Source organism: Pezoporus wallicus, unplaced genomic scaffold (genome assembly GCF_028554395.1).
Source record: "Pezoporus wallicus isolate ANWC-B61680 ecotype Strahan unplaced genomic scaffold, APGP_CSIRO_Pwel_v1 contig_2384, whole genome shotgun sequence".
Lineage (NCBI taxonomy): Eukaryota > Metazoa > Chordata > Aves > Psittaciformes > Psittacidae > Pezoporus > Pezoporus wallicus.
In genome coordinates, this window is record NW_026640488.1 from 10,312,734 (window position 1) to 10,320,095 (window position 7,362).

A 7,362-nucleotide genomic window follows, 5' to 3' on the forward strand; every position below is an offset into this window, starting at 1 on the left:
GCTAACAGTGCAAATAAGAGAGGAATTTGGACCTCATATATGATGTATTAAAATTCTTATCAGGAGGTGTCTATGCAAAGTCAAAACTAATATTGTTTCAGGGGTTTTTTCTTCTCCATTTTTTTTTTCCTTTTATCTTCCTCCTCTTTCCCTCTGCCTCCCTTTAACTATACAGCCAGCATATATTTGGTTTGACTTGGCCTCTGGATTTATCAGCCTGGTTAAGAAACAGAAGTTTTAAAACTCTAAACCAAAAAGGGTACATAGCAGAATTTTCTCCAAATAACCAGATTCATTTAGTGCTTGTTGATTTCATTTTGTGCTTGATTGATTTAGTTTTTTTTTTGTGGGAAACAAGTGAAATTCCACTGGGCTCTGTTTGGAATCATCGGGTATGCAGATACTTTCACAGATATGCTCCTTTCCAAAGCTGATGTCCAAAACTGACTCAGGAACAAACGTACCACTAAAAGGTGGTACAGTAAGTGGGGAAGGCCGTGAGGCTTAGTAAGCTAACCTGAATTCAGATAGAAACTGAGAGAAGTTTGGATTAAGCACATGAGAGGAAAAGAAAACCCAAACTCAAATCCCTTCTTTATGCAATTTCTCTGCAACCTGCCTTGCTTTTGCTATCAGTGGTAAAAACCTTCTCTTCCCTAAGGTTATTACTTAGGAGAAACCAATCTCTGTTATTCCACGCAATTACCTCTGAACATATCTGGGCTCTTTTACTCCATTTCAGACATTCACATCTGTGAGACAATTGCTCCATTTATCCTGACTACTTCTTCCTTCCCTATTTCCTGAGAGCCTCCTCTGGTCCACTCCAGCTACCTGCCTTTCTATTTCTCTGGAGCACTGGCTAACCAGGAAAGGAGGAAAAGCAGATAATTGCACCCTCTTTAGCCACTACAAAATAAGGTCCTTCTACATAAAATGATACTCTCAGCAGACTGTATGGGTATTTAAAAGATGATGATGTATCAATTCTCTGTGCTTCTTTGTTTAGCTCTTGCAAGATTTATGCAGTGAAACTGGATTCAAATTCTGCTCTAAGATGTCTGTATACTGCTCTAACAGGAATTTTGAACCTTACATTGCAAATTAGAAGAAAGAATAAGAATAAGAATAAGAAATTAATTGGGCAGTGATTATTCAATTAGTTCAGAAGCTCCGGTTCAGCCACTTAACTGCTGCTTATTTTATGTATTTAATAATGTTTTACCTTTTTCATTATCTTTGTGTATTGCTTATTATTATCTTGATGTTTCCACCAGTAGACCCTTCAGAACTACAACTAATAATGTTTCATATTATAAGGGCATTTATGCAGACATAACTTGTATCATTTTTTGCCCAATTCATGTTTTCAAGCTTTCTTTTATAACAATAAGGTCTAGAAATACTCAAGGCAATTTTGGTGAGAATTGTTTCCCTACCTTTTATCACAGAATCAACTGTACGAGAGAGTATCTGTGTATGCCAGCTCACTTGCTTTAGATATTGTGTTCTGTGAAAATGAAATGTAGGGAAAAGGGGACTGTGGTTCCTAAGTAGCTGCCTGAGTATCTTGGAAAATGGCAGGAGGGACTTGAAAGTAACTTTCTTCATGTGAAGTTATTAGAAGGTAAGAAAGTATAATTTCTCACCCAGGTTGCCCAGAGAAACTGTGGCTGCCCCATCCCTGGAAGTGTTCAAGGCCAGGCTGGATGGGGCTTTGAGCAACTGGTCTAGTGGAAGGTGTCCCTGCCCATGGCAGGGGGGTTAGAACTAGATGATCCCTTCCAACCCAAACCATTCTATGATTCGAGATAATAACAAGACGGTTTTATCAATGAGCTTAGGTGAACGAAATAGGATTTCAAAATCATCCTAATGAAAAAACAGAAAATAAAATGTGTAAAAGTATAACATCTAAAAGACTTGGAATACAGTTTTGCTATCCCATGTACTTGAAAAAAGGATGTGGAGCCAGACCCATGGCATTAATTATAAATTGAGACATCATTACAGTCAATGATCTGTTTTCAGTAAAAGGCTTAGATTTACAGTTTTGTATTTTTTAATACATATATGTATGCATATATGTATATATAATTGTATACCATATATATGTATATATAATTGTATACCATATATATGTATATATATGCTGTTTTTCTTGGAAAGCATCCATTTTTTCCAGATACCACAGCTTTGTTGCTATTCTAGATAGCCAGTCTCAACAATGCATTTGGAGACACTCAGTGTTCTTGTCCTTGAGAGCCAAACATTTTGCATGTTCTAGTCAAGTACATCCTTCTAAGCCTGACAAGGTCATGGACATTGGCAGAAGCAGAAACCCAAAACAAGGAATACAAGATTAACAATAGACAGTTTTAAATGATAGCAGATTAATTTCTGTAGCTTGAGTAACACTGTCACTTGCAATTAATTTGAACACTGAGCTCACAAGAGTATGTAACAAATACTTTGAAAATGAAAAACAGAATCCAGCAGTGAGCAGTAATTTTATATTTTATTGCTAGATTTTATTGTTATTGGATTCTGCATTTTCTAAATACTATACATGTCATAGAAGCTAGATAGATTATGATCCTAAACGAATCTCTTGTAGATATACTTTGATGTCATTGTTCTATATTACTTTGCTTCCACCATCACAAATATTTTGCTTTAGTATGTACTATGTTAATAACCGTCAAAAAATTACTCTGTGTAGTTCTTCAGCATTCAGTTTTTTCTTAGCTTGTTTCCCTGAGTCCCTTGAGTGGGAGGGATTTTCTTTGCTATATATTACTGGCAAAGGGAGCATCATTCTATCTTTTTCCTAAATTCCTCCTTTTAGACATTCCTACCTTCCTCAATGGTTATTCTTACTGAAGAATCTTCTCAATTGCCAATTTCTTGAAGGCCAAGAACTATTAAACCAGCCAATTTTATGTTTTCAGATTAACTGAAATCCTTCGGTGTATCTGGCTCATTCTATACTCATGTATGGAATAGTCTCCATCTATTGCATTAAAGACAGGTGGGTGCATTTTTCTCTTTTGCCACCTGGTAAGCAAAGGTTAGAGTTCAACTTGTCCCAAATCAGCTTATCCTTCTACGGGGTAGTCAAAGCCCACTTACAAACACTCTGACGCAGCTTTACATTTTTGCCTCCTACCAGCATTCAAACCTGGGTAAATGTCTTTCTCTGTCAAAGCAGCAGTGGGAGGTGAAAATGAAAGTCTTTTTTTTCTTTCCCTGAGAAATTGGACTGTAAAAAGCTGTCAGTTTAAAAATGACATAGTGGCACAGCATTTCTGTAAGGTGGCTCCTTTCATTTTTGACTCCTGCTGTCTCTCTGACAGTTGAAGTTGCAGCAGGAGGTAAAAACTAAAATGAGCACTGCTGGCATTTGCCCTTGAGCACAAAATTAATAATGGAAAAAACAGGACGACATCCAAAACCACCTCGATTCAGGTGTCAGCCAATGAGGTTTCAGTGCTTCCGTAATAAGGTGACTAGAATGATGACCATTATTCCAAATATGATCTTATTCTCTATTACTTGCCTAGCGATGGATCTATTTTCTTCATTTTATATTTGATTCCCTGCTTTGTGGGCTATAGAATATTTTAAATTCTATTAAGCTGTGTGCTATGACTTTATAAGTTTTTTCCTCTGCACCCTAGATGTGGTCAAAATTTTATGGATGTTGTCTTTTCTCAAGCTGTATACCTCTCAACCTTTCTACATGAAGGTTTCAATTCCAAATCACTGTTTGAATATCCTACTATGTGCTATCCATATATATATGAACAAAACTCAGAACCTATTAAACTGATAGCTTTTAGAGTAAACAGCCACAGGATCAAAAAGCTGAGATGGTTTTTGTTCTTGCAAACTCAAGAACTGAACATTTCCTGCGATCATTAAGAAGAAAATGAGTCACTGTTAGGTGGCTGAGAGCAGGAAGAGGACTCAAAATCCTTCAAACAGGATAGGGGTCTTTCTTCTTCTTAAAGGACTTAGTGGTATGTGCAAATTTTATCAAAATAATCAGAAGTAGGCACAAACGGTCTGTTAGAAATGGAGTACAAGTATAGTTTGTTCTGAGATAATTCAGTTGTTTTCTGATTTTAGCAGCATTTTTGTGATTTTTACTCTCTTACTTTTGACTATTTAGGAGAGCTAGTATTTCAGGGTTGCAACTCTTGACTTACTGGGATATGACATGCCTACACCACATGAAGTCACACTGTGTTATTAGATTCATCTGCAGAGCTTATCTTTGAGGGTAACCTGTGTTTGCAGCATGCCTAACATTTCTTAACATAAATTATTTACACTTTTCTGTATTATACACCTTTTCTGTTACCTTTTCACTTCCAGGCTTGGTACTGCTTTTATTGACATACGCTTTTGTTTTGCAGAGATGAAGAAAGGGGGCAAACTGTCAGCAAACCATTGATGGGGATAATTCACAAGTACTGACAAATACACAAAATAAACACATTGTAAAGAAAGCATTTTATTTCTCCTTGCGCTATTGCTTTCAGGCATCACACTAGTCATCTAGCCCACAGCTTAAAACAGCTTTCATCTATTATTAGAGAATAAGTGACTCAAATGCTTCAGCTGAACCCATTGATCTCATTGATTTCAACATCTATTAATGACAAAAAGAGGCTGGACTGGATAAACACTTCTATGTTACAGTGGTTCCTTCTTCAATTTCTAAAAATCTTTTGTTGTATTTTTTAACCTTTTGTGCAGTTTACCTTTCATTTTTGTCTTCTGCTTTTTTCCTTGATCTGTTTGAAAACTTAATTCTATAATCCTTCTTTAATCCTTTTTTTTATACTCACTTACTTTTTGTACTACTTGCTCATCAGTCTGGTTTTCGCTAAAAGTCCATTCATTGTTGGTACAGCCACAGAGCAACTGGGCATATATTAATTATTTTGCATTCTCAATTTCCCCCTGTACTTTCCCACTCTATGACTCTATCCCATCCACTTCCCCTTGTGATTTTCAGTATTTATTCTGATTAGCTGTAGTCTCTTTATGTCCACCTATGTATGTCCACCATCCTACTTAAAAAAGTAAATTGTTTATGATTACTATTGTCTAGCTACTTGTCCTGGGTTCAGCAGTAGCAGTCATTTTTCTCCTTCTTGGTAGCTGGTGCAGTGCTGTGTTTTGACTTTGGCTTGGGAACAGAGCTGATAACAAGGATGTTTTGGTTTGGCCAAGGACTTTGTGAGCCTCATGCTCTGCCAGGGAGGAGGGGAAGCTGGGAGGAAGCAGAGACAGGACACCTGACCCAAACTGACCAAAGAGGTATTCCATACCACAGCACGTCATGCCCAGGAGGTAACTGGGAGTTACCCGGAAGGGCTGGGAGACTGCAGAGTTGGAGGAGGTATCGGTCGGTGCTTGGTCAGGCTGGGGGGGGGTGAGTTATCGGTTGGCTGGTGGTGAGGTGTTGTATTCTCTTCCCTTGTTATTTCCTTTATCATTATTGTTATTGGTGGTAGCAGTAGTGATTTGTGTTATACCTTAGTTACTAAACTGTTCTTATCTCAACCCGTAGGAGTTGCATTCTTTCGATTCTCCATCCCTCTGGGAGTAGGGGGAGGGCAAGAAGTGGGGGGGAGGTGAGTGAATGAGTTGTCTGATTTGGTTTAAACCACGACACTACTCCTTCACATTTGCTGTACATCCTAAGCATGTCTCTGCTTTTCAAAATATAAACATGCATTTCTCCCTTTCCAATTTCCACTTTCAGGTTTTGTGAGTGTTGTATTACTCTTCTGGTATTTTGTCCCAGTTTGTTTTCCCTCATTTTTCCTTTTGCTTAATGTTCTCCACTTAATGATTTGAGTAGCCACTTGAAATATAAATTGCCTGTAGGGGTTTTCCCTTCATACAGCCTTTTTACATGTATTTTAGATTGTCATATCTTGTTACTTGTCATTAATATTTGGCTTCCTTTTGTAAAACTGAATTTCAGGCCATGATTTTGCACAGATACACTTTTTCTGTCTTGTAGCATTGCTCCTTTGAATTACTCATAGAATCATAGAATAGTTAGGGTTGGAAAGGACCTTAAGATCATCTAGTTCCAACCCCCCTGCCATGGTCAGGGATGCCTCACCCTAGACCATGTCACCCAAGGCTCTGTCCAACCTGGCCTTGAGCACTGCCAAGGATGGAGCATTCACATCTTACTTATGTCCAATCTCAACTTGCTTCCATCAGTGGGAGGATAGTTGGGCTACGATCTTAGGTCAAATCATTATGGTTTTGTTCATACAGAGTTTCCTTCATCTTGGTGCTGAACTTAAGTAAGAAGGGTTTGTTTCTCTGTCATTATGTACAATTGTTCCTTGATTATTTTGTTTCATCTTAACTTCTAATTAACCTCACAATACTTTGGTGTTTTGCTAAATTTTGAAATGACCTGCTACATAAGTGTTCCCTTTTCATATACACATCCATAATTCTGACTTTTGAGACTTTTTTTTTTACGCAGATCTTAAAATATCCCACCTCTGGACTTCTTACTCCAATTTAGGGGTTTGTTGCCATAGAAGTGGGAGATATGTGCAAAGTTTCTGCTGTCAGCTTTCAAAGAGTTTGTAGAAATATTTTATCAATACATAAAGGAATTAATTTCCCTGAATTGAGTGTAAAGAAACAGGCTAGTTAGAGAAAATTTACCCTTTTACTTTTTTTTCTTTGACTTCTCCCCCCACCCCCTTGCCTTTCTTTTTTCTTGATTAGTACAATATTCATGTGTACAAGGCTCTATTGTCTTTACTATTCTGTTTCATTTTAGCATTACCTTCTATAGCACAATAGGCCTATAGAGTGCAGTGAGGAGGGATTATCCTTGGTAAAATAAAAAGGATTACAACAAAGCTGAGCCTTCTTAGACCATGCATTGTCAGGTGCCTGCTGAAAATAAACCTACTTTCTGCCTTGGTCTGCAGGGTTGGCTTTCAGCACAAATATTTTTAATTTTTCACTGTATGGCATAGGACAGGAGCAGAATTTGGTGCTAATGGAGCTGAGAGTTGAGCTGCTTTCTGTGGTTCAATGTCTGATTTCTTGAATGCCATCTGCACCATTATGTTGCTGGTAGACACAACAGTTCCTCATGGAAGGGAGACTTGAGGGGATGGTGTTCCTCTCATCAGTGGGGTGCTGTGAAGGACACAGAATGCTGCTCTCAACCGGGAACCTGCTGGTCTCCTCAAACTCCAGTGCTCTCTGATGTGCATAAAGCTGCTTATCAGGCTCCTGCTGGATGGCATGTGGGTGTCTTGTACTCAAGAGCAAATAGACAGGAGCTCAGTGAAAGATGAA

At 38.0% G+C, this 7,362-nt stretch overlaps 1 long non-coding RNA gene across 1 annotated transcript; it reads right to left on the minus strand.

Annotated features, from left to right (window-relative positions):
• Positions 1-4,855: 4,855 nt before the first annotated feature.
• Positions 4,856-5,908, minus strand: LOC130604520 (uncharacterized). The gene is made up of 2 exons (XR_008973478.1): positions 5,685-5,908; positions 4,856-5,118 (listed from the first exon to the last, which is right to left on the minus strand). It is a non-coding gene; the product is annotated as an uncharacterized LOC130604520 (long non-coding RNA).
• Between the last annotated feature and the right edge of the window lie 1,454 nt (positions 5,909-7,362).